Source organism: Scyliorhinus canicula, chromosome 24, assembly GCF_902713615.1.
Source record: "Scyliorhinus canicula chromosome 24, sScyCan1.1, whole genome shotgun sequence".
NCBI lineage: Eukaryota > Metazoa > Chordata > Chondrichthyes > Carcharhiniformes > Scyliorhinidae > Scyliorhinus > Scyliorhinus canicula.
This window is the reverse complement of record NC_052169.1, coordinates 21,929,952-21,957,461: the sequence shown is the minus strand read 5'-3', so window position 1 is coordinate 21,957,461 and position 27,510 is coordinate 21,929,952. Positions and strand designations below refer to the sequence as shown.

Genomic DNA, 27,510 nt, shown 5'->3' with positions numbered 1-27,510 from the left:
GTGTGGAAGATTTTAGTTTAGACGGGCAGCATGGTCGGCACAGGCTTGGAGGGTCGAAGGGCCTGTTCCTGTGCTAAACTTTTCTTTGTTCTTTGACAGCCTGGTTCATTCCCCATGGCAAGTCCACTTGCCAACCAACCGGCACTGTCTTCTTGTGCAGTATAAACTGTTCCTTTACTGTTGATGTCCTTGCAAACTGTCCCACGGGTGCAAGACAGAAAACTTTGTCAGCAAGTCTCTTTTTTTTTTCCAGCAAGACTCCTGAATTATGAAATCCTTGGTGTTGAGCTGCAATTTATGAAGTCCCTGTGATTGTTCTAACCCTGTCAATTAACATTCATTATGAGGAAAATTCTGATTTGTGAAACTGGACATGGTTTTTAAAATAGGTCAAATTTACCAGCCCTTTTCCACGGCCAAGATATATAAATTTGATTTAATTAAGGGGCAATTTAGCGTGGCCAATCCACCTAGCCTGCACATCTTTGGGTTGTGGGGGCGAAACCCACGCAAACACGGGAAGAATGTGCAAACTCCACACGGGCAGTGACCCAGAGCCAGGATCGAATCTGGGACCTCGGCGCCATGAGGCAACAGGGCTAACCCACTGTGCTGCCCTAAATTTGATTTTTAATGGAAGAAGTTCCCCCGTTGGATGGCAAATATGTACATGCAGCTGTGTTTAGAGTCAGGACAACATGGGCATCTGGTGTTAAGAGTATATACAACAAATTAGCTGCTGGTTGAGCATATCTCCTGTGTATCTGCGGCACTACAATAGGTAGCCTGAATTTTGTTTCCAGTTTATTTAGAAATCAAGTTGCTGTCTTCAACGGTGCTCATAAGAGAGAATGGGACTTGAGACAAGAGTTGTATCATAATGTAGTGAGCTCCTGTCACTTTGTGTGTTCGGCTGGTGCCACAATAATAACAGTACTCCACTGTGAGAGAAAAAGGAGGAAAGGTTTCCATTAATGAAAGCTTGGGTAATATTACTTGTTGAAAAATGCAGCAGCTGTCTCGGACTGAGATAGAGGAGTGCTCTTATCAAGGGATCTACATCAATTCTTGTTATGAGGGAACAGGGCACAATTAGTTGCAAGCTTTATTTGCAGTTTTGCATCGCAACATAGATTGGGGTAGAGCGTTCAAACAGATTGTTACATAAATGAGAAGATCTGGGATGAGTGGCTCTTTGTTCAAACTCAAAATGACCACTTGCAACTAAAGTGCTGCGCAAGTTATCATTTTCTGAGGACTGGCAATCTACCCCAACCAATCTTTCATTGCAGAAGGTGCCATTCTCATATGGAATAGGCCACCTACACCAGTTCTACTGATCATTTACTGAGCTGTCTGCCTTTGAGTTATACTGACCTGACGCACTACGGTTTATTATCAGTGTGAAAGCTTCCTGTAAACACTTAACCATGGAGCGTGAATTGAGCTTCCAGGATGAAGCTGACTGCAGAGGCAGTGAGACTTCTCACTCCTGCGCATATTCCCGTTTTAGCCTGGTATCAAGCTAAACCCTGATCACATATTCAAGCTGCATTTATTCCATCACCAAAATTGAAATGGCTTTATACTGATTTTGGTTTATTGGGAAAGCACCCAAAAGGGTTAAATGTGACTTTCACTGGCTGAAATTTAGGACGATATATTCCAATCCTTGGAGGGCAGCAGCGTTATTGGCATCACGTTACTTTCCTGAACAGTCCCATTTTTCTGACTCTACTTGCCATTTGTCCAACCATAGAACGTAGAATTCCTACAATGCAGAAGGAGGCCCATCAAGTATGCACCAACCTCTGAAAGAGCACCCTACCTGCGCTCATTCCTCCACCCTATCCCCGTAACCCCACCTAACCTGCACATCTTTGGACTGTGGGAGGAAACCAGAGCGCCCGGAGGAAATTCATGCAGACACGGGACGACCATGCAAAACTCCACCCAAACAGTCACCCAAGGCCAAAAGTGAACTGGTTCCCTGGCGCTGTGAGGCAGCAGTGCTAGCCACCGTGCCACCCTATGAATTGCAATTCTGTGGTGGAATTCAACAGGGAATAACCATTGTCTTTCTCAGAAGCATTACTATCTAGACCTCAGTGCTGAATGCATGTTCAGCCACAGTCTGATTTTGATATTGGCCGGGGTTTTTTGGATGCCGTGATAGTCCTTCAGATGCGGAGTTAACTCCACATAGTCTATGATGTTCTCAGGAATGAAAATGATATTACTGCTGTTTTAGAAAGTTGCTGGTCAAAATCAAGGGCTACCCAGATCAAGAATACTTCCCTGAAGGACATCTTTCAACACAACATGAAAAGACGAATGGATGACCTGATGTTTCTATCCTTTGAGGAATTATACATGCAGATGTGACACAAGCCAGTTTGCCAAGTAGGTCAAGTTGCCTTATCTGAAAAGTTATGCTCAAAATTAACCTTGCTGTTGAGAGAATCGCTCCTTTTTTCTATCATGGGGTTGAGAATCCTTCAATCGTTTGTTGAAAAACCAAGCGGGCAACTGGTCTGTTAGAGTGGATTCTTCACTGTGGTTTCCATGTCAACGGACAGTGCGGATGTCAGGATTTGACTTTGATCTCTTTTGTGGAGGGTGAGATGGGACTTGCTGTTTTCCAATGGATGGCACGTTGCCAAGTGATGTGGTGAATTGAGATGGATGAACCAGGGAGGAGCCAGTTCCATAGGTGTTTTGAGAATCAAAGCATGAATGATGAAAGGATGGGACCAAGCTGTAAAAGATGTTCAACTTTATTGTGCCTGATTTCATTTCTGCTGATTGGTTTCACTACTTTATTAGAACTTCTACATAGAACAGTACAGCACAGAACAGGCCCTTCGGCCCTCAATGTTGTGCCGAGCCATGATCACCCTACTCAAACCCACGTATCCACCTATACCCGTAACCAACAACCCCCCCCCCCCCCCCCCCCCCCCCCCCCATTAACCTTACTTTTTTTTTAGACACTACGGGCAATTTAGCATGGCCAATCCACCTAACCCGCACATCTTTGGACTGGGAGGAACCGGAGCACCCGGATGAAACCCACGCACACAGGGGGAGGACGTGCAGACTCCACACAGACAGTGACCCAGCCGGGAATCGAACCTGGGACCCTGGAGCTGTGAAACATTTATGCTAACCACCATGCTACCCTGCTGATATCTTACTGACTTTTAAGTAACTTTTCACCAAATATTTTGTGAAACCGAACAGACTAACTTTCTGTCTCTGGAGCTTGGAACTGTGGAAACGGAAATGCAGCATCAATTATCAGTTGTTGAACCAAAGTTGCTACAAGTCACATATTTCTTACAGTCATGGAATCCCTACTGTGCAGGAGTCCATTCGACCCATTGGGTCTGCACTGCCCTTCGAATGAGCACTCTACCCTACCGTCCCCCCACCCCATTCCTGTAACCCCATACCTAACCTGCTCCCGTTAGAACACCAAGGGGCAATTTATCATGGCCAATTCACAGACCATGCACATTCACAGTCTGCTGTCCTTTAATACAGGCAGTATAGGGGCAGCACGGTAGCATTGTGGATAGCCAATGCTTCACAGCTCCGGGTCCCAGGTTCGATTCCAGACTTGGGTCACTGTCTGTGCGGAGTCTGCACGTCCTCCCCGTGTGTGCGTGGGTTTCCTCCGGCTGCTCCGGTTTCCTCCCATAGTCCAAAGATGTGCAGGTTAGGTGGATTGGCCATGATAAATTGCCCTTAGCGTCCAAAATTGCCCTTAGTGTTGGGTGGGGTTACTGGGTTATGGGGATAGGGTGGAGGCGTTGACCTTGGGTAGGGTGCTCTTTCCAAGAGCTGGTGCAGACGCGATGGGCCGAATGGCCTCCTCCTGCACTGTAGATTCTATGATCTATGAACTTCTGTAAGACTTTCTGTGCTGCCCGCTACCAGCAAGGTCATATTAATGTGTCTTTGTTGTAGAATCCCTACAGTGCAGAAGGAGGCCATTGAGCCCATTGAATTTGCATCGACCCTCTGAAAGAGCACCGTACCTAGCCCCATCCTCCACCCTATTCCCTTAACCCCACCTAGGGGCAATTTAGCATGGCAATCCACCTAACCTGCACATCGTTGGACATCTATAGCCAATCATCAAAGGCACATACCTGGCAGCTCTCTTACAAAAAGTGTGCATTCTCATCTGGTGCAGTTTAGAGGTTTTCTGGTTTATTTGTAAGAATGTTGAACACTAGGGCAACACTGGCGCAGTGGTTAGCACTGCTGCCTCACGGCGCCGTGGTCCCAGGTTTGATCCCAGCTCTGGGTCACTGTCCGTGTGGAGTTTGCACATTCTCCCCCTGTTTACATAGAACATAGAACAGTACAGCACAGAACAGGCCCTTCGGCCCTCAATGTTGTGCCGAGCCATGATCACCCTACTCAAACCCACGTATCCACCCTATACCTGTAACCCAACAACCCCCCCCCTTAACCTTACTTTTATTAGGACACTACGGGCAATTTAGCATGGCCAATCCACCTAACCCGCACATCTTTGGACTGTGGGAGGAAACCGGAGCACCCGGAGGAAACCCATGCACACAGGGGGAGGACGTGCAGACTCCACACAGACAGTGACCCAGCCGGGAATCGAACCTGGGACCCTGGAGCTGTGAAGCATTTATGCTAACCACCATGCTACCCTGCTGCCCCTGTTTGCGTGGGCTTTGTACCCACAACCCAAAGATGTGCAGGGTAGGTGGATTGGCCACGCTAAATTGCCCCTCAATTGGGAAAAATGAATTGGACACTCTATAACTTTATGGAAAAAGAGTGTTGAATACCATAACAGGTTAATATTCATAAAGCAGTATCTGTCTTATTGGGAGCTGCTGCATATTTATAAGGATGTGGTTTGTAGATTGCCCTATCTCCAGTGCAGCATGACAATAAACATGTGGCTGTTTTATTACCCCCTGACAAGTAAAGCTTAAGCAATATTTTTAATTGTGATAATGAAAAAAATGAGCATGAAAGGGAATTGAAGTTTTATGAAGGCAGGCAGTTCTTACTCTGTTGTGAAAGAAATCAGTGCAATACGTTCTGCCTTTAGGGCCATAAACTGTGCATGACCTGTGTTCTGATGTCTGCTTATGCTTGTTGATAATCAGCAGTGGTCTGAAATTCCAGAACCCCCCAGCACTGCCGGGTTTTTTTTTTGCTCTTAAATAAACCAAGCAACAGTATTCCTTGAGCTAGCGAATCTAAGGGATGAGCATCTTACTAGCTCGGATTTTATCTGTCGTGTGTTATTTTAAGAAGGTAAATCAGTCCTTTGCAATTAGAATGACAGAATGATATGGCCCATATGTATGTACCTGCGTCAGTTCTTGGTAGAGTTCTGGTAGACTAAATGGAGGTAGATGGGGAAGATGATGTGGAAAGAGTGAAGTGAGGGAAACATTGTTCTGGTGGGGGAAAAAATAAAGTGGGATGGAAAAGGGAGACTGGATTTTTTGTTAGAATTACGATGTGTGAGCTCTCTGACTTTGAGACAAGACCAGCGTGTCCATGCTATTGCACAAGAATGCAATCCTGAGCAGAATCAGCCATCTCCAGCCATTGTGGAACTCTGAAGCTTTGAAGTTTTAATTGGTGATTGAGTATGGAGCCGACAATGTCTTGAGCTGGATTTTTCCCCACCCCCCAGTTATTGTCCTGTATCAAGTCTCGTAAACTGTCTTGAATGAATTGACCAGCTGGTTATCACATATGCTGTTGATTGCAGCTTGTGTTTCCATGGGGTCTGCTCGTCCAGATATACTGTGGAAAATGGAGATTTTTTACACAATGTAGTCAGTTCTCTCAGTGGATCCTTCTATTAATAGCGGAGAGCCTTCTCTTACCTGTCGTCTCAACCTCCCCCTTCCCAAGTTGGCAATGGCACAATAGCATTTTGAACTTTGATTCAATGGTTTCACTGAATAAGTAAAAATTGTTGTAGGCATTCTGACATGGTCACTAAGGAGCCTGTAGTGCGTCATGCTGTTTATTATTGATTTTTTAAAAACTAAACCAACTGATGCAAGCTTCTGCGAATATTATGATTGTTGAAATTGCTAAGGAAAAGCCTTGAGTAATTCTTCAGTGTCACCTTGCATAAGAATATACTTAACAGTAAACCTTATTATTTATCCTTTTTCTCACATTAGCAAAATGAAACATTGCACTTTGAAGCGGTATTCAGCCTGTTGAACTTTCTGTAGCTGGGTTTGCAAGCTCTGTTCTGGCTTACTTGCGTTTTCCTGGTCCCAGTTTGGAGCCCTCTTGTTCCTGAGGACTCTGCCTCTTGCATTACTAGCTACCATAGTAAACAGGAACTTGAAGCAGAAGTAATTTTTGAAAAAGCAACAAAAAAATTAGGGACAGTCCATAACAACATTTTTCAAGAGAGTAAAAATTGTCTCTCTTTGGCAATCTGTCAGAACTGTAAAAATGGATCTATTGTGCTGATGTGTGTGTAAATGATCAGTTCAAACTTGATATGCAATGAACCATGATGGCTGAGTTTTCAAAGCATGATCATGCTGTGCAAAACGTTGGTTTCTGTTGCCCAATAATTTGAACATCTTTTTTTCCGTATAAATTTAGAGTATCCAATTCTTTTTTTCCCCAATTAAGGGGCAATTTATTGTGGCCAATCCACCGACCCTGCACATCTTTGGGTCGTGGGGGTGAGACCCACGCAGACACGGGAAGAACGTGCAAACTCCACACGGACAGTGACCTGGGGTCGGAATCCTCAGCACCATGAGGCAGCAGTGCTAACCACTGAACCACCCGATAATTTGAATATCCTATAGACTTTCTTACTGCAACATGTGGATTTAGTGGCTGCTGCAATGGAGTGCATTGTGCGCACGTGTGGACTATCTCAGAAATTTTGGGGGGGGGGTGGCGGGTTACAAAACAGAACGTTTAGATACCTCAAACTCGCTCATGGCCGCGCTGGGTTTGTGGGTGGTGTGACTTTTGATTCCTAACCTCTGTTGTGAGTTAGCTATGCTCAAGTTGGAGCCAGCTGTCGACAAGCATATCAGTGTAATTGTCGCATGCAGAGAAACATGGACATTGGTCTCAATTCTGCTGTTGTCACTTTTACAAGGGACTAACAAGCTTGCAGTCATGAAAGCATATTTTATCTCAAATTCCTATTCTGACAAGAGACCTATTATAAATGTTCAGAGCTGTACCACAGCTTACAATCATACTGATATTAAAAGTTATTTCATGTTCCAGTCAAACCTCGGTATTGCCATTCGTCCCCTTAACACAAGATTTACAAACATTTTTTGCCATAATTCCTTATCAGACCTTAAATTCCAGCAAATTAAACTTAGACCATACTTCATTCAAAGTTTAAAAAAAAAATTTTTTTTAGAGTACCCAATTCAATTTTTCCAATTAAGGGGCAATTTAGCGTGGCCAATCCACCTACCCTGCACATCTTTGGGTTGTGGGGGCGAAACCCATGCAAACACGGGGAGAATGTGCAAACTCCACACTGACAGTGACCCAGAGCCGGTATCGAACCTGGGACCTCGGCGCCGTGAGGCAGCAATGCTAACCACTGTGCCACCATGCTGCCCTACTTCATTCAAAGTTTTTTTTTTCTTTTTTTTTATATAAATTTAGATTCCCCAATTATTTTTTCCAATTAAGGGGCAATTTAGCGTGGCCAATCCACCTACTCTGCACATTTTTGGGTTGTGGGGGCGAAACCCACGCAGACACGGGGAGAATGTGCAAACTCCACACGGACAGTGACCCAGAGCTGGGATCGAACCTGGGACCTCAGCGGTTGTGCTAACCACTAGGCCACCGTGCTGCCCTACTTCATTCAAAGTTGAAGCAAAGGTCTGGAGAATCTCAGCCGTGTGATTTGCCTCTTTTTTTTTGTAAATGATGAAACAAAATCTGTGTCTATTCTTCCCCCATCTTTATTTTTCTGTACAATCTTTTAGATCCTCCTTTTATCAGCATTGCATTTCAGGGAGTAATCGATTATGCAAACACAAGATGTGCCACATTTTATGGTGGGAGGGGAAAGTATAGTAGCGTATGCGAGACAGCTCAATGTATTGATGCACAGTGTTGCAGTTCAAAAATAGCAAACCCTCCGCCTTTTTCAACAGAAATTACATTGGGTTGCTGAGGGATGCTGTCAACCTTGTTGATTTTCAGCACCATTACCTTGGGGAGCAGGCTGCATTGTATGCTGCTTGGATGAGCCCTACAAAAGTCTTTCATAACCTTAATTGAAGTCTATCTCTGTCAAACACAGCTTTTAGATTGGTAGGTGAGTATAGCTCAGCTAGAGAGAGAGAGAGAAAACAGTGCAGCCTCGCTTCCAGTGATATGATCACTTGAATTATTTCCTCTGTGGAATTAACACATCTTCACTCAGTAGCTATTTTTGGTTGTGCTGCAGTGTATCTCACCATTGCACCCTCTTCTTCCTCATTACATAATTCTGATACGGGCTCGTTCTATCTGCTAAACATCCATTCCAGGCCATGAGAAAGAAGACCTTATGCAATTACTTCAGGTGCTGTACGATTTACTAATGGTGTGACCTAACCAGCAATGAAACTCCATTTGGGACCGTTGCATAGTTGGAAGCCAGTAAAAGTGTGGGTGAGTCACACATCAAGCTAACCGAAGTGTGTCATAAGCAGAGGTCGAAGAGCCACTTGGCTAAATGCACTCTTGATATGGCATTGATGTTAGTGCTGTAATTATTTGTGTTATAAAGTATTATGAAAGAAAGTGTTTTATGAGAATGGGAAAATTACCTAATGTTTAGTACTTTACAAACAAGTGAAATTCAATTCACAACAGTTCCATGAATGAGGTTCAAATTAACTCCCAATTAAGCATGCAAATAATTTCAACGGTTAGTCTTTCATTGTGGATGCACATAGGACTTGAAGGGTAACTTAGTTGTCAACATCTGCACTGAAAGACTTGCTCCAAGCAGAGACTAAACAAAACCATCCCTTAAATTAGAGAAATGGTTTTGATTAGTCATTTTAAAACAAATAACAAAACTGTTTACAAGGCAGCCATCTAATTCAGCAGTGACTTCTAGACTGTTAGTTTCATTCTTGTCTCTTTTGCCATCCACACACCTCTCTCAGAGCTATATGATCCTTAACTTTAATTGCAAACCTTCTAATCATTCTCAAGCATCCATTATTTTATATGTAAACTATCGGTACCCTTCAATTATCTTACGCCCAGGGGGTGAGTAAAGCAGCTGAATCTCTCAATTAGATTACAGTTTGGAAGTCGCTCCCAGATATCTGTATATTTTCAGCTTGAATTGACTGTCTTCCCCATGCGTTTTCCTTATTGGGAAAACTGATTCCCAATGGGAATTAGAGAATTGAGCAGTTAATGCAAATGCTGAGCTGACATTAGACCTGAAAATGCACTCGCGCAGAATCAAAGATCTGCTGTAACAGAGGACTAGTGAGGTAGAAATGTGGCTATAATCTTTGAATTCTGAATAAACATCTTGGTTTGCACTTGTTCCTGCATTTACCCATCTGCAGGTGTACACTACTGATGCTACTGTTTCGTGTTTCATCACTCTTAGAGAAAATGATTCTCTTTCTTAAGACCTGGCCTTCTCTCTACCCAAAAAATCAACAAGCAATCCTTTAATAATAATGCTTAAAATGCAGATGAACAAATGTGAAAATGAGCACTTGTGAAAGCCGAGTAAGAATTCAAAAAGGTTCGTGACATAAGTATGAGAATGTATATTTTTAATTGAGTCCATATCCAAGCCAATGTGGAAAATTGTAAGTGTATTTAATATCGGGATTAGTTTGCCTGAATTGGTTCAGGTGTTGTAATCTGTACACTGCAATCAAGTCATCCAGCCAATGAGCTGGAAATTGTGGCTACCTGTCTCTATATTTACCTTTATATGGAAATGACAGGTATTTAAAGAATTTAGTGCTAGATTACCATTCTGGGTCAATGTTTTCAGTGAAATTGGTATTTATATGGTCTTGCTGATGTGGAACTCAATAGGGAATTGGAGAAGTCGACTTTAAGGTGTGAAACAACTTTCATTACATATAAACGCTAAATGATCCCCATCAAATCAAGTAAACCAGCTGTTGTCAGCAACATTGAGAATATTTAAAAATCCGCTTTGGGGAACTGGATAATACACATCGTGCTTTCACTTCTGAAATCTGATGTTAAAACCAGACTAAATCGGCAGGATGAAAATCTCCCCATTGTGCTGGCATTTAGGATCTTCTGTGAAATGTGTTCGGGCAAATGCGATCCAAAGCTGCCAAATGAGCGACAGTTTTATGGGCACGAATTACAGCATAACTGCATCTAATGTGGCACTAATAGACAGTTATCTGGAAAGGGCAGTGGCATTACTGCTGTAAGAGATAGAAATGTCACATTGCTGCTTGTAAGTGGTACACCTGAGATTGTGGGCTTGGTGCAAAGGGAGCATTACTGAGCTGCTAAGTGTACCTACCACGCTTGCAAGTGCTCCATGCTGATTGGATGCCTGAAATAGCACGTGTTTTATTCCGAGAGCTCCCTCAATCGCAAAAGTCTATCAAAATGTAAAACAAAAGCACTGACCTATTAGTCCGAGTGAATTATGTTTAGTAAATTTATTCCTAATCTAGGAATAAAACTCAAGTGTAAAACCTTTGATTTCTCTCTCAATTCATTAGCAACCAACTAAATATTCCATGTAATTATAATTATTTCCAATTTATTTAAAGACAGCTCATTTGCTATCATGCTGAGAGAGTGCCATTTTGAGTCGGGCGAAGGAGATTGCATCCGTGCTCCACTCTCCATCTCTAGCTGGGCCTGCTTTTGCAGACATTGTATTATCCAATCACGGTTACAATAGACGTTCACTACTGCATCCATTGTTTCCAAAAGATCTGCAGAAGAGTTGTCGTCTGGGTAGATCATAAAAAGACTGCAACAATATTATAATAATAATCTTTATTATTATCACCAGTAGGCTTACATTAACAATGAAGTTACTGTGAATAGCACCCTAGTTTCACAGGTCGGCGCAACATCGAGGGCCGAAGGGCCCGTACTGCGCTGTAGTGTTCTATGTTCAATGTTCTAGTTCCTCTGGGTGCTCCGGTTTCCTCCCACAAACCGGAAAGACGTGCTGTTAGGTAATTTGGACATTCTGAATTCTCCCTCAAGGTACCCGAACAAGTGCTTTTAAAGTGTTTGACATCAGTTTGATGTTCCAACATCAGCTTGGTTCAGTATTTTGTGACTCTCTGTGATATTTACCTTAATTCCACTCATATGCGGATCTCTTAGAAGCTGTGGATGTAGAAATATCACTGGCACCATTCCCGGCAGCCTTCAAATCTTGACTTTACTAAGTTGTGGGTTAGAAGGGGTGAAAGCGAAAGGTTTGACTGGAAAATTAGAAACTGAGCAGAATTCCCAGGACTAAACAGTATTGAATAGGTTGAAGTAAATTTAATTTAAGGTAAATTAATTCGAGCAGCCAGAACACACTTACCTAGTGTTAAGTCAGGAATCTGGATTTACTTCAAATAAGATCGCAGAAGTGTTACCAAATTCACATTGAAATGTATAAACATACTATCAGTACTGGTTTAAAAGTTAAACGTTGGAAAATAATTAGTTCATTAACTTTATCTTTTATGCATTTGCATTTGCATTTCTATTTAAATATTTGAATCTCATCCAGGTTCAAAATACATGGCAGTGACAGGCAGATTCACAGGAGAGACAGAATCCGTAAGGAGCCGTTCCTTCCATCACAGATTCTGTTGCCATACCAGCTCCTCCAATCATACTCTCCCTCGCTCTGATATTGTCCTTTTACCTTGCAAGCGTGTCATTTTTCTCGGACTACCGCATGGCTTGGATGTTGAGCATGGCTCTGCCCTGGGCAATGGTGAGCCCTCCCAGCAGCCTGTTCAGCTCCTTTTCATTGCAGATAGTGAACTGGAGTTGGTGGGGGTTGATGAGTGTCTTGTCCTGGGCTGCTTTGCTGGCCAGATCCAGGATTACGATGACAGTCAGGTAGACAAGAGCTCGCGGCCTCGACAAGCTTGACATAGTGTTCCTTGCGCAGTAGTCATTGGATAGAGCTGCCGGGCACTGCCTGTCAGGGAGGCGTTCTTTGTCCTGCACTTGTTCCCCTGTCAGGAGGCTCAGTGGGCCCTGACTCCAAGCCCTGGGGGTATCAGTCAATGACTATCCGGTCCCGGCTTCAACCGAGACCAGTTTCTTTCTTGGGGAGCAGCTGGCTCTTGTCGGGCAACAGCCCAGACGTCCGTGTGTCTGGAGAGAGGTAAAGCATCATATCGTCCTGTTTTGTTAAATTCTGTTCAGTAACTTGGTATTTTGAGCTGTTATTTATCTCAAGGTTACATAACTAGAATTGAGTTGCAAGGGTGTTATTTACCCATCACAACGAGGAAACGCTCACCCAAGTTGCCAATTAGCTTACAATTGAAATTTTTTATTAGATTGCAATATTGAATTGCATTGCTCATGTTAGATATTTTTCTTGTAGATTTACACCCATGCTCCTTTGCTGTAACCTTGTGATTTCGGTTTTGTTACATCAAATAGTTGGAATATGATAGTTTATTATGAAAAATTGTAGTTAGAATCCAAATTGAGAAAAAGTACCAAAGTCTAAGTTTATAAATAAGACTATATCCTGAACTCGTGAAAATGGGAAAGGAGACCCTAAGAACATGGGTCGTAGGAACAGGAGTGGATCATTCTGCCCATCGCGCCTGCTCTGCTACTCAGTAAGATTTAGCTATTCTGGTTGTGGTCTCAACTCCACTTTCCTGTCTACCCCTATAACCCCTGCCTCCCTTGTCTATCAAACATCTGTTGACGCCTTGAATAAGTTCAATGACCCAGCCTCCACTGCTTTCTGGGGAAGAGAATTCCACAGACTAACAACCCTCGGGGAAAATAATTCTCCTTGTCGCCATTTTATACAGGGGACCTCTTTTTCTTAAAACAGTGTCCCTGATTCTAGTCCAACCCCAACGAGTGGAAACATCCTCCTGGTATCCCCCCAATCAAATCCTCCCAGGACCTTGATTGTTTCAATAAGATCACCTTCATTCTAATAAACTCCAATGCAGGCCTAATCTGTTCAACCTTTCTTCATAAGAGCTCTCGAGAAAATCCCAAGAAGAACCACCCCCCTGGAAAAAAAATATTTTGACCCCTCATTGTCATTAACGTCTTTGGGACCAGGCTAGGGAGATTGTCATTAACTAAATTAATCGATTTAGAATTAAAATAGGCTGTTTTCTGAGAGCTGTTTTTACCCACCCATGCAACCATCCTGTTAATGATTGTACTATGGCTAGTGTTTATTCACCTCCCTCCCACGTGTGACTCCTGCCTGCATGCAAAAGTGGCAAAAGTTTTGTCAGTGAGAAAAAATGGAGCGTGTCTCACAATCATTTATATTACAAAAACTATCAATTTCCTTTAAACTTCACAATGATATTAAATGCAACTATTATTGGGGAACCAAATTAATTGACAGAGTTTCTGGGGCTGACATCAAATAGGGTTGAAATAATAAGACAGCATCGTCCACATCATGTCGCAGTGTTTATGTGTCAGTGCCAGAAGATTTACTGCTGCCAATCTACTTCTGAGTCAGGCCATCTCTTCGTCTTTTTAAAAGGGGTGCTGGTTGTGAAATTTCCTTTTCAGTTGAATTCCCATTTTCTGCAGCTCGTGCACAAAACAATCCTTTCTCGTAATCCCTTATCTCAAGTGTCACTTGCCCAATTGCAATTGGCGGCACGGTAGTACAGTGGTTAGCACTGTTGCTTCACAGCGCAGGGGTGCCAGTTTCAATTCCCGGCTTGGGTGACTGTCTGAGCGGAGTCTGCACGTTCTCCCCGTGTCTGCGTGGGTTTCCTCCGGGTGCTTCGGTTTCTCCCACAAGTCCCGAAAGATGTGCTGTTAGGTGAATTTGACATTCTGAATTCTCCTTCGGTGTACCCGAACAGGCGCCGGAGTGTGGCGACTGGGGGTCTTTAAGAGTAACCTCATTGCACTGTTAATGTAAGCCGACTTGTGACACTAATAAAGATTATTATTATTTCCGTCCAGTTGCAAAAGAAGCTTAGGAACTTCACTGGCTCACGGTATGGAGTTCCTCAGCCAGGACATGTTGCATTGTTACATCCTCAATTCCTGTCATTTCACTCTCACATTTGCAGCTGCTCTGTGGAACTGGAATAAAAGCAGATTTAATTAATCCAACTGTATTGTGGCCTCTTTACCGAATAGGCAGGATAACAAACCGAAGAGAGTGATTCAAAATCTTGAAGTTTGCATTCTTCAGGTCAATGGGTTTTTATTTATTCCGCATTGTGCAAAACAGCATGAATGCAGCTTTCCCGACAACGAGGAATAGTTACTCCTTCAGTTAGAAATCGTAACCAGTTTACCCCTGAGAACGACTAGTGGTAATTCGGCAAATTTCGGCGGCGTCTCTCACACTGTTGCTGTTGGCAGCAGGAGGAAATTGGCAGTGATGAGCATCTTGTGTAGCAGAAAATAAATAGAAACCATTATAAGGAGGCCATGCAGCCCATGAAACCTGTGTCTCTCTGGAGGCTCTTCAACTGCAGTTATTGACAAATGTTAGTTCCCTGCCGTTTCCTTCTATCAATTTCTATTTTTAAATACTTATCGTTTAATGTTTCACTATTTGCCAACTCAGAACTGTTCAAATTTGTGAATCACAGTTGGATCTCCCCTTGACCATGCCTTTTGCCCAATGAAATAAGCCCAAATTTTCAAATCTTGTAGAATTTTACTGATCCTAGTGAATCTTTCCCATCATTTTACTCTCTACTGTTCCCAGTATCGTTCCCGCAATGGGGTGACCAGAACTGGGTGTCGTAGCCCAACTAAATAATTTGCTTGCTTTTGTATTCAGTGCCACGTATAAAACCCAGAATCACTTTGGGCGAGATTCTCCCATCGGGAGACTAAGTCCCAATGCCGGAGTGAAAACCGGAGTGTTTCACTTCGGCGTTGGAGACCGCTCCTCGCCCCCTATTCTCCCACCCCCGGGGGGCTAGGAGCGGTGCAGCGCCATTTACGCACGCCGGGCCTTGGTGCCGCGTAAATCCGTGCATGCGCGGTTGTCGTCCTCCCCGCGGGCGCCCCGCAAGAAATGTCGGATTGATCTTGCGGGGCGGCAGAGGAAAGGAGGCCCTCCTTCAGAGAGGCCGGCCCGCCGATCGGTGGGTACCGATCGCGGGCCAGACCCCTTTTGAGCCCCCCCCCCCCGGTGCTGGATCCCCCCCACAGGCCGCCCCCCCCCCCCCCCCCCCAGCGTTCCCGCCGGCAGCGACCAGGTGTGGACGCCGCCGGTGGGAACACGTCGTATTGGGCAGGCCGCTCGGCCACACCGGGCTGGAGAATCGCTGCTCGTCCGTTACAAACGGCGAGCAGCGATTCTCCGAGTGGCCAGCCGTAAGTCTCGCCGCGCCGTTTTGGGGGGGGGGGGGGGGGGATCGCGTGCGGGTGACGGGGCGTCGTGGCAGGACTCGCCCGGCGCCCCAGCGATTCTCCCACCCGGCGTGGGGGGGGGAGAGAATTGCGCCCGTTGTCTTTTCAAACAGCACTGCCACTTTGTAAACGGTCAAGATTTCAGATTTCTCTCGTACTCTGTATACATATACTATTCCATTTTCTAAAATGTACTATGTCATATCTGTTTACATTAGACTCCACCTGCTCTTTTATTTGCTAATCTGTCGGTCCAGCCCTGCATTCTTCCACAGAATTTGCCACTGCCCCTGATTTGGTATCATTAATCTTTGGTATCGTTCCAAACCATTTGTTAAATTAAAGCTGTCCCTGCAGCAATTTGAGAGATGCAGCAACATCTCACCAATGTGAAAAAGTTCAAATGGATGGGAAGAGTGAAATTGGTCCCTACAGTCACAGTGCAAGCCAGTAAAATCTTCCCAAAGCCCATGCTTTTCTCAAGTCAGACTAAAAAAGACCCAGCTCTCTAAACCTAGAGGGCCACCATTGAACCTTTTTGAGAGACTCCGTATCACATCATTTCTGAGGATCAAAACTGAACAATGTTCTATCTGTGGCTGAACTGGGATTCAGTGCAAGGACCATGTAGTGTTTTATGTTTCAGATTGTCTGTGAATATATGCAGAAACTCTGTTTGTGTTTGTTGTAGCCTCATGGCATGAGTTGTAGGCTTTAAGATTCAAGTACTGAAACACAATTCTGCTCCGTAACAAGGCAAATGGATGGCATTAGTTTAACATTAACATATAAACCTACATTAATCTATGTTTAATGAAATTTGCCAGATACGGGCATCATTCCGGCATAGCTGATAGCCTGCTCAAGGAGACAAGCTGCCAGGCCACAAAAATTCCCTTCCAATTGGTCCCAAGGTGTGCTTATTTCGAGTAGTCCCACAAAAAGTCAGGTGAAGTTAAATGCACTTCCAGTATTAGCAGCTGGAACATCAACTGTGTTCCAAGCCTTAGACCAGTGGCGGGCAACCTGCGGCCCATCTGGGTTCTGAGTGTGTCCCATGAGACGTTTTGTTGGCCATTTCTCGCTTGCAGGGTTGCAATATTCTGCCGATCTCCGCCTGCGTAGTTTATTTTCCTACCGGTATGACTGAAGTGAAACGAAAGCAAATTAAATAAGGTGCGTGCTGATTGTACCCAACATTAACTGTGAGAGCCGTGCGCGGCCTCTGCCATCGTTATGGAAAATTTGGATGCATTAAATGTATTTAATTTTGTTCGTGGGGTCATGATTAGTGAACAAGCCCCGATTTCAATCTTTTGGCCCACTGTGATGAAGGATCACTAGCCTAAGTTCCCCATTACTGTCTGAGAATTTAAAGTGAGCCACACCACGGAAATCAGCTACAGGAGAAGTTAAGAGCAGAGATAAAGTGGAAGTGAAACCAGGCCCAGGCTTCAAAGCTGAACTCTGCAGCTTCAAATCTCAGTGAACACAGCAAACAACGGCTGGTCATTTGCATCATTTGTCGGATTTCATACTTTACAGTTGCTAACCTTTAATCTACCACATACAAATTTCTGCTCTGTATTCAAATAGATTTCCACTTTTGCAACAGACAAAGTGCTCATGGTTCAGGCTTGCTCGCTGCAAAGTAAATCATTATTTTGATCAGATGGTCAATCCGGACCAATTTTCTTTTCCTGCATTTTTTGTTCGGAAACTTAGGGTTTTGAATCTGTGGTGGGCACTCTGACGTGGCTTTTGCAAATAGAGGGTCAGGTTAGCCTTGTGCACCTGAGAAAATCAATGCCACAAATTCATAAAGACAAGCAGGAGGTTCGAAAAGCTTTGAATTTATTCCTTGTTGAAATAGATTTTCAGCATGACTGTTTGGCTGTCGACAATAATGGTATGTCTGACTTGTACTGTGCTACATTTGTCCAAAGTTGTGCAATATTTTAAAAGGTTACAGGTTTGCAAAGTGTGTAATTTAAAGTCAAAATGTGGGAGCGACCTGCAGGGTATAATTTAGATTCTTGTACTAAAGAGCAAATCACATTTAAAAAACCCTCTCCAGCCAATCTTACACTTATTTATGGATGTGGCCTTATTTGAGGTAAGTGCAGGCAGCACGATCAAAGTGTTGCCAATTTGAAAGCATCAATTACCCTCTTCAGGTCAGTGAGTTTCCCGTTTCGGGGCAGAGATGCTGAGATGACCCCCCCCCCTCCCAGAAGGGACATTTACCTGCAAACCAGTTCTCTCTGATCGTATACAATCTGATAGGTCATAAGGTGCTGTTGCTATACTTGCTGGGCCTGTTGGAGGCTGGTTTCTGATTGATTGCAGAAATCCGCAGGAAATTCCGTATTCCATATTCATTCCACGCATTTCACTCCCCTCCCGAAATGTGAGTAATTTATGAGTGTGACTATTATTTATGTATGTGATTGAATCTATCATTATGGAATAAGAAATCATACCACAATCCAACCTTTTATTTTTAATGTATTCACTTCCCTTTTTGTAATTTACAGGAAGTGTTTCTCAGTGCCCTGCTTCACATTTTTCTTTATTTGTTCATGGGGATGTGACTCGTGCTGGTAAGGTCAGCCTTTTGCCCAACCCTAATTGTGCTCGAGAAGCTAGTGGTGTACCGCTGTCTTGCACCACTGTTGTCTATGTGGCTTGGGAACATCCACACTGCTGGTGGTGGGGCGTTACGGGATTTTGACTCGTGAATGATCCATGTCAGAGTGGTGCGAGACTTCAAAGGGAACACGTATGATTATTCCATGAGCCTGTCGCCCTTATTCTTCTGGGTAGAGGTCTCCAGTTTGCTGTTGAAGCAGCCCTGGCAAGTTGCCGCAGTGCATCCTGTAGATTGTACAAACTATTTGATGATGGCTCCCATTTGTAAATTGGTTTAAATTTTTATTGTTGTTACACTTGCCATCTAGTTGTTACCCTTCTTAGGATTGCCAGCTCTGAATGACTGGATTCCTGAAGGCTTCATCAGTTAGCTGCCTACCTCGAAGAACCTTACCATCCACTGGTAAACTGTCTTCCCACCTGAATTGGAAAGGAAACAAAATCTTTACCCAATTAAATGATTCCTGGCTGAGTGAAAGTCAGTTTTTTTCCCCCTGATCTCCCTATACCTTACTGTAACCAATATGTTGAAGTATTCAAAGACATTGGAAAAAAACACACACATTGTATTTAATGCCCCAAGATTTTTTCTCCCTGGTTGATCACCACTGTGCCCTGGAGATTGATCATCAATTCCTGGAGACACCAGGATAATTCCAGAGAGGTGTGTGTGTGGGGGGGGGGGGGGGGGGGGGGGGTTTGATTGTTGGCAACCCTACCTTGCTGTAGTGTGTGTAACTAAGTGTCTAAACGGTGACCGGATTAGTGCTCTTTCTTGATAGCGGTTAGAGCTCACACATCTTCCAGCGCTTTAAGAATACAGACGACAACAAAAAACAAGCCACAAAGTGACAGGATTGAAATGAAAATTAAAATTGCTTATTGTCACAAGTAGGCTGCAAATGAAGTTACTGTGAAAAGCCCCTAGTCGCCACATTCCGGCACCTGTTCGGGGAGGCTGGTACGGGAATTGAACCCGCGCTGCTGGCTTTGTTCCGCTTTACAAGCCAGCTGTTTAGCCCACTGTGCTAAACCAGCCCCTATGTATAATTGTACAGTATGTGAATGTGAATCCTGACTAAACTAAGTTAGCTCACCTCGCTTGATGCAACTTTTTCAGTTAATTTTTCAAGTTTGGATAACTCATATCTTCAGTGACATTACAAGAGGAATATCTGTTCAGACATTTCTGAAAGGAAATATTGGAGCAACTCTTTTTATAGATTATTTTCCCCCTTGGAAGCTAATCGGCTCCCCCAACATTCTCGGGCATTGGGATAACTAATGTGATGCGATGGTCAGTGCCCGTCCCCACCCAGTCTTTCCCCAGAGTTTTCGGCCTCCACTCCCACCTACATTCACTAGCTACCAACTCTCCATGGCAATTGATTGAGATTAAGCCAGTCTCTTCACAAATTCGGTGTCACATCTGACCCTGAGGGACGACACGTGACAGAGTGGTTAGCACTGCTACCTCACAGCGCCAGGGACCCGGGTTCAATTCCGGCCTTGGGTGATGTCTGTGTGGAGTCTGCACGTTCTCCCAATGTCGGCATAGGTTTCCGCCAGGTGCTCGGGTTTCCTCCCACAGTCCAAAGATATGCAGGTTACGTGGATTGGCCATGCTAAATTGCCTCTTAGTGTCCAAAGATGTGTAGCTTAGACGGGGTTACAGGATTAGGGTGGAGAAGTGGGCCTAGGATGGGTGCAAACCTGATGGGCTGAATGATCTCCTTCTGCACTGTAGGGATTTTATAATGTTAGGGAGATGAGCTTCCAATCTCATATTTGTGCCATCACTAAGACTGTTTCCATCTCTGTAACATTGCCAATGTCATCTTACCTATTGCTGAATCCTCATTGATGTCTTTGTTACCTGTAGACTCAAGTATTCGAAACAATTCCGAGCTGGTTTCCCACATTCAACACTCCAGAAGCCTGAGGTCATCCAAAACACTCCTGCCCATGTCTTAACTTGCACCAAGCTCCTTCCGCTATCACCCGCTGCGCTCCCTGACTTGCCCTGGCTCCCGGTGGAACATTGGATTTTTAAATTCCATCGTGTTTTCAAATCCTTTCATGGCCTCGCCCCTTCCTATCTCTGTAATCTCCACCAACCCCAGAACCGTCTTGAGATCTCTGCACTTCTGTAGTTCTGTCCACTTGTCCAGTTTTAATTGTTCCACTATTGGCGGTGGTGCCTCAGCCCAAAGCTCAGAAAATCGTTCCCTACATCTCTCTTCCTCATTTTCCTTCTTTAAGACACTCCTTAAAACCTACCTGTATGAACAGGATTTTGGTCATTTCACTTACCTCCTTATGTGGCTCGGTGTCATGATTTGTTTTATAATCTTGTGAAGTATTTTGGGTCGTTTCAATATGTTGAAAAAACTATATGAATAGAATCTGTCTGGCTACTTGGAAACCTTGAGGTTCTGTGAATGCTAACGTCAGCCAACCAGAGAGACGAAACAGGAGAAGGGTCATTTTGTCTTTTTTCAATAGCTTCAAAGTTCCCAGTGTGGGTTACATTTCGTGTGCGCACGAATATGTCTCCAAACCGTTCTCCTCGATTATTCTTCTGGACAATTCAGATACGCAGCAGGATGTTGTCCTCTAGCCCATGTGTGATATCTAGGACCAAAATGAGAGAGGGGGAGAATGTCAGGAGGGAGAGGAGAGGAGAATGTCGGGAGGCCTGTAATGGTCTCAGTACGGTGGTGCATAAATCCGCCTCATAGAAAATCGGAGCAGAAGTAGGTCATTCGTCCCTTCAAGCGTGCTCAGCCATTCAGTATGAGCAAGACTCATCCTCTATCTTAATGTTATACCCCAAAGCTCTCCTCAGATCCCTTGACGCCTTTAAAGTCTAGAAATCAATCCCTTTCCATCTTAAATATATTCAGTGACTTGGCCTCCACAGCCTTCTGTAGTAAGGAATTCCACAGGCTCACCACCCTCTGAGTGAAGAAAGTTCTCCTAATCTCAGCCCTAAATGGCCTAGCCCATATCCTGTCTGTGACCCCCCTTGTTCTAGACCCTCCCAGCCAGAGGAAACAACATCCCTGCACCCAGTCTGTCCGGCCCCGTCAGAATTTAATACATTTCAATTACATCCCCTCACGTTCTTCTGAACTCCAGTGAATGCAGGCCCAGTCAACTCAATGTCTCCTCAGGAATCTGTCTGATGAACCTTCACTGCACACCCTCTGTGGCAAGTACATCCTTTCTTTGTTGAAGAGACCAAAAAGCACACAGTACTTCAGAAGGGCACTGCCCCTCTGCCAGGCCCTGCATAAGGATATGGATTAAACATGTTACGATGACACGTGTTGCCCATTATGTTGCTGAGGAGTACCTGCCAACCTAGTTTAAAGACATAGTCCTCTCCCCAAGGATCAGCTCATAATGGTGCCTCTTTTGAAATGGAATGAAATGAAAATCGCTTATTGTCACAAGTAGGCTTCAAATGAAAGATGGCTCCAAAGATTAAATAAATGCCTCCATGGAAATTTGGAGCCAAGTCAATATCTGAAATAAACAGGTCAGCAGAAATCCAGGACACCAGTGTGCCATGCTGGCTAATTCAGTCGTCAATAGTGCAGGGGCTGGTTTAGCACCCTGGGCTAAATCGCTGGCTTTGAAAGCAGGCCAGCAGCACGGTTCAATTCCCGTACCAGCCTCCCCGAACAGGTGCCGGAATGTGGCGACTAGGGGCATTTCACAGTAACTTCATTGAAGCCTACTTGTGACAATAAGCGATTTTCATTTTCATAATGAAACCTACAGGGATGAGCTAGTCTACCAGACCAGGAATTGTCCTATCTCACTCCAGATGTCCCTGTGCGATATTGCGCTAATGGCTATGTGGCCCGGGTTTATCAATTAAGGGAGGCAGTGGTGTAGTGGTATTATTGCTGGACTAGTTAGTAATACAGAGACCCAGAGTCATGCTCTCAGGACCCGGGTTCGAATCTGGAATTAAAAATCATATAAACCCATCTGACTCACTAATGCCCTTTAGGGAAGGAAATCTGTTGTCTTTACATGATCTGGCCGACATGTGACTCCAGATCCACAGCAGTGTGGTTGACTCTTAAATACCCTCAAGGATGGGCAACAGATGCTGGACCAGCCAGCGACACCCACACCCCATGAACGAATAACAGGTAAGCTGTGCAGTTTTCACCGATTAAACTCCCCCAAGTGCCTGGTGCATGCATAGATCCCAAAGCTCATTCAATTTAATTAAATCCTTTTGGAAGAAAGTGAAAACTCCATAGAGGGCAGATAAAATATCTCTTAACTTTTCCTGGGCACTCAAACATGTTGATTGGATCCTTTACCAGTCAGTATTTGGATTACAATTTACTGGACTTCGTTAATATTTGACATTAGGTGGATGTCCAGTTCTGGGAACCTGTTTAGTGAATCGCTTGTGGGAATACACGGAATGCTGGCATCTAAAATTTTTAACTGTTTTCAATTTAAAAAAAAAGCAAATTTACATTACTGTATGTATATAACAAAAAATCTACCTTTTCATCGCCAAGGTTAAGTGTAAGTGGAGAATAATTTTGGCGGCACAGTGGTTAGCACTGCTGCCTCACGGCATCGAGGACCCGGGTTCAAACCCGGCCCCGGGTCACTGTCCGTGTGGAGTTTGCACATTCTCCCCGTGTCTGCGTGGGTCTCACCCCCACAAACTCAAAGATGTGCAGGGTAGGTCAAATGGCCACGCTAAATTGCCCCTTAATTGGAAAAAGAAATTGAATACTCCAAATTTAGTAATAAAAAGGGGAGAATGATTGATTTTAAAAATAAATAGCCAGCCTCTGTGGTATTGCTTGCAATGAGTCAAAGGAAATACAAGCAGGAACATTATGCAATGTAATGTACAAAATATATATAGTTTTGAATCAGACGGTTGTGTAGTGAAGCTCCACTCTAGATATTTGAGCCCATAGCCATAAGATATAGGAGCAGAATTAGGCCACTCGGCCCATTGAGTCTGCTCCGCCACTCGATCATGGCTGATACCCAAAGCCGGAATCGAATCCGGGTCCCCGGCACCATGAGGCAACAGTGCTAACCACTGTACCGCAGTGAGCCACAAGATTAAAATCAGCCTTGTTCAGCTATCTTTACCCGGTGAATAAGATTAAACACATTTAATACACAATGAATAATTAATAACGGATTATAGAAAATTCTTAATCATTTAGATATTAATAGAACTCATCAACTTCAAATGAAAAAACAAAAGATATATTTACACTTTGGATGCAGCAGGAGGGCTGGGCTCTCACAGTCGGTGACACCTCGCTTCACTTGCTTTCTGTACGTATCACTTCAATCATTCCGGTAGGAAAGAAACCACACGGATGGATATCAGTGGAATCTGGCAACCCTGCTTGTGGGCAACGGTCAACAAAATGTCTGGTGGGCCACACTCAGAACCCAGATGGGCCGCATTGGCCCCCCGGGCCACAGGTTACCCACCACTGCCAGAACCTAAGTTGCCACTTCATTGCCCTGTTGAAGCAACCATATGTTATCGGAGGCGATGTCCTCCACAAAATTTAAACCAAAGACCCTTTCTGTTCTTGTGCCACTATTTGAAGGGGAGTTCTTTCTTTAATGTGTGATAGCTCATTTTGTGGTCTGTTGAGGTGCCAGCTCCTGACAGACAAAGTGTTTTTTTGGGGAAGAAACCAACTCCCATCCCCACAATCATCCTTATGGTTTGAGCAGGTTTCTGTGGGTTTCTACTGGCCGCAAAAGACCCAGGTTTCCTATAGTGGTTGCCATCCATTCCAGTAACGTCAGTATAAAGGCAAGCTCTATCTCCCTCGCATCTCCTCCCCGCCTTGGTGTCTATATTTCTTGACGCTTGCTTCCTTCAGACTATCTTTCTCTTTCTGTAACTATTTTCTTCCCTTTTTCTCCTGTGGCACGCTTATTTAGTCCTGCATCCGGTCTCTATTTTACTTTTGTTAAAGCTCAGGATACAAAATAAGATGACACTAACTAATATGTAGCAGGGTGGAGGTAGGTAAGTGTGCACATTGTTATTAGGCTGTGTGCTTCCAGATCAGGAGGGAGTAAGGGGGGTGCTTACTGTCTACGTTTGGCACATGGGTTGGGCAGGAGCTGTGAGTTAATGGGCTGTTTATGGCTAGGGCAGGATTTACGAATGCAGTGGACAAGCTTAGACCCAAATTGACAGGGCGATGGTCGAGAGTAAGGCTACGATCTAGGAGAATTTTGGAGGGCCGGAGCAGCAAGCAAACCAGATGAAGCTCAGTCTGGCTGGAGGAGGATATAATTGCAATGTTGTGCTAGAGTTAACACAAAGATCTGAACAGCCCTATATGATTTCAGACACATTGCTGTTTGGGTTCAGTTAGATGTTTATAATTAAATGAACAATTTGAATTTAGTCGGCAGTATGCCATTATGTATATTTGTGGTTTGAGCTCCAAAGTACCCACAATGGCTTATTGGCATGCAAAGTAATAACGTCATAATCCTGAGCAGCAACTGAATCACAACATAGTGCAAGATCAATTTTCCTAATACTGTAGGCACAATCTCCAGCTTTCTTAGGCACAGTGGGCTAAATAGCTGGCTTGTAATACGGAACAATGCCAGCAGCGCGGGTTCAATTCCCGTACCGGCCTCCCCGAACAGGCGCCGGAATGTGGCGACTAGGGGCTTTTCACAGTAACATCATTAAAGCCTACTTGTGACTATAAGCGATTAGTATAGGGGCTGGTTTAGCACACTGGGCTAAATCGCTGGCTTGGAAGGCAGGCCAGCAGCACGGTTCAATTCCCGTACCAGCCTCCCCAAACAGGCGCCGGAATGTGGCGACTCGGGGCTTTTCACAGTCACTTCATTTGAAGCCTACTCCCGACGATGAGCGATTTTCATGTCGCAATCATTTTTAGAGACCCTTGCATGTAGGGGCTGTTTAGCTCACAGGGCTAATCGCTGGCTTTGAAAGCAGACCAAGGCCAGCAGCACGGTTCGATTCCCGTAGCAGCCTCCCCGAACAGGCGCCGGAATGTTGCGACTAGGGGCTTTTCACAGTAACTTCATTTGAAGCCTACTCGTGACAAGCGATTTTCATTTCATTTTCATGTAAATACCAATATAATTCTGTGACCCAAGAGAACCCTTTTTTGCATTTCTGGGTCACAATTATGGATCGAGGAACAATTGGTGCATAGGTTGAGCTGGGAGTATTTTGGGAGTATTTTGATCTGAGCAGAGGTGGAATAAATACTGAACAAATTCCAGGTGAGGATTTGTTTAAACATTGCACGAGGCTGCAATGTTTGCATCAGATTTGAGTATAATTGAAAATATATAAATTCAATTAAGGAACCTGCAAAGGCACAGGTTCATATTAGTGCAGAATCAAGTGTTCCAAGACAGTCAGATAAAGGGTGTAATACAATTTAACATCAACACTGTTGGAAACTAAATATTTAAATCAGAGCAAGTAAATTAAGAAACAGCCTGGATGGAATACATGTAAGAATTCTTCTGAAATTTATGAATGCATTAGGGATTCATTCGAGAAAGGAGTAGAGGCAATATAGAACCCTTATTTTTTTTTAAGAAAGCAATGATTATGGGATCAGGAGACCAGTTAAGTCGTTCATCAGTTCCAGGGAATATTCTAGAATCAGAAATCACGGATAAGGAAAATACTTTTTTATATAACATTTCACAACTACCAGCTGCCCTCAAGCACTTTGCAGCTAATAAATAATAAACTAGGTATTTGGCTTGTCAGACTGGTGAAACTCTGGGAAGTGTGCTGAGTTGCCTACACCTGCTCCGATATGATCTTACGATGCGCTTTTGAAATACAGTCACTATTGTAATGTAGGAATGCAGCAACCAATGTTCTCACAGCTAGCTCCCACCAAAGTCAAGAAGATAATGACTAGATAATCTATTTCTGTTATGTTCTTATGGGCTTAACTATCACTTAGGACACCAGGGATAACTCCGTCCTTCATCAAAGTAGTGCCGTGGGATTTTTTTTGTTATAGTCACCTGAGAGATCTCATGGGCCTCAGATCAAAGATGCAAGTGAGCGAAAAGCTTAAAGGGAAATATACTCCAACAAAGACGGAAAATGCTGGACACTCTCTTTGGAGAGAGAACAGATAGCCAATAAGGACTGTCATGCCAGACGAGTGTAATTGTTTTCATGGAATTGTAAAAGAATAATGTAAATGTGAGAGACTAGGGGCTGGATTCTCCATTCTGGAGACTAAGCGCTGACGCCAGTGTAGAATGTGTTGACTTTCACAACAGGAAATTAGGTACTGAGCCCTCACCGATTCCAGTACCGGTGAGGGGCTAACACCAGCTTAAACGCCTGCCGCCCATGCCGAAAACAGACAGAGAATGGCCGGGTTCCGGGCCGTGCAGCCGCCCATGCCGAAAACAGACAGAGAATGGCCGGGTTCCGGGCCGTGCAGCCGCCCATGCCGAAAACAGACAGAGAATGGCCGGGTTCCGGGCCGTGCATGCGCACGACTGACGACCTGCACCAGAAGCGCCGTACAACATGGCACCAGCCATGTGCTAAACCTAACCTGCCAACCGTGACCCCACAGCCAGCCCCTGGGCACCCCCCCCACCAGTCCCCACAACCCTGACAGACACCCCTCCGGCCAACAGCACGGATCCCGGCTGAGCGTGGAGCCGCTGGACACAGCCGGCACGACGGCTCAGACCACACGTGTCCTGTGCCGTCGGGAACTCAGCCCGCCTGGGGCGGAGCATCGCGAGTGGACCAGCTGATGAGGCACCGGCGGCATTGTGACTGCGCGCAGCGCCTGTCACGATGACGCTGGATTGGAGGGGGCGGATAATCATATACCGGCGTCAAACCGATGCCAGCCCTGTTTCCGGCAGCGGAATCGATTCTCCGCCCGATCGCCGATTATGATTTCGGCGTCAGGCAACGGAGAATTCCACCCGAGGTTTTCAATAAGGTATCTCAGAGAAAACCAGTTCATAAAATTAGCTGACAGCATGAGTGGCAATGAGTTGAGATAGATTGGATTATGAATGGGAAGTGTTGGGGTGTATATAATGGAGTTCTGCTGGGTTTAGCATTGCGACTGATTTTTTAATATAAAGTATCTGAAAGAGGGCACCGGGCACTTTATCTCAGAGATTGAAGACGATACAGTAGCAAGAGTGGAA

The 27,510-nt window shown here is 44.5% G+C and overlaps 1 protein-coding gene across 4 annotated transcripts in view; it reads left to right on the top strand.

Annotated features, from left to right (window-relative positions):
• The window catches only part of znf592 (zinc finger protein 592), a 197,809-nt gene that overhangs the window by 20,652 nt on the left and 149,647 nt on the right, over nt 1-27,510 (top strand). Inside the window, exon 2 of one of the 4 annotated variants that reach the window (XM_038784204.1) lies at nt 8,565-8,688. The exons of the other annotated variants lie outside the window; for them this stretch is intronic. The gene's annotated coding sequence lies outside the window, so the exon portion shown is untranslated. The remainder of the gene's footprint in view (nt 1-8,564; nt 8,689-27,510) is intronic. 4 annotated transcript variants of the gene reach the window in all.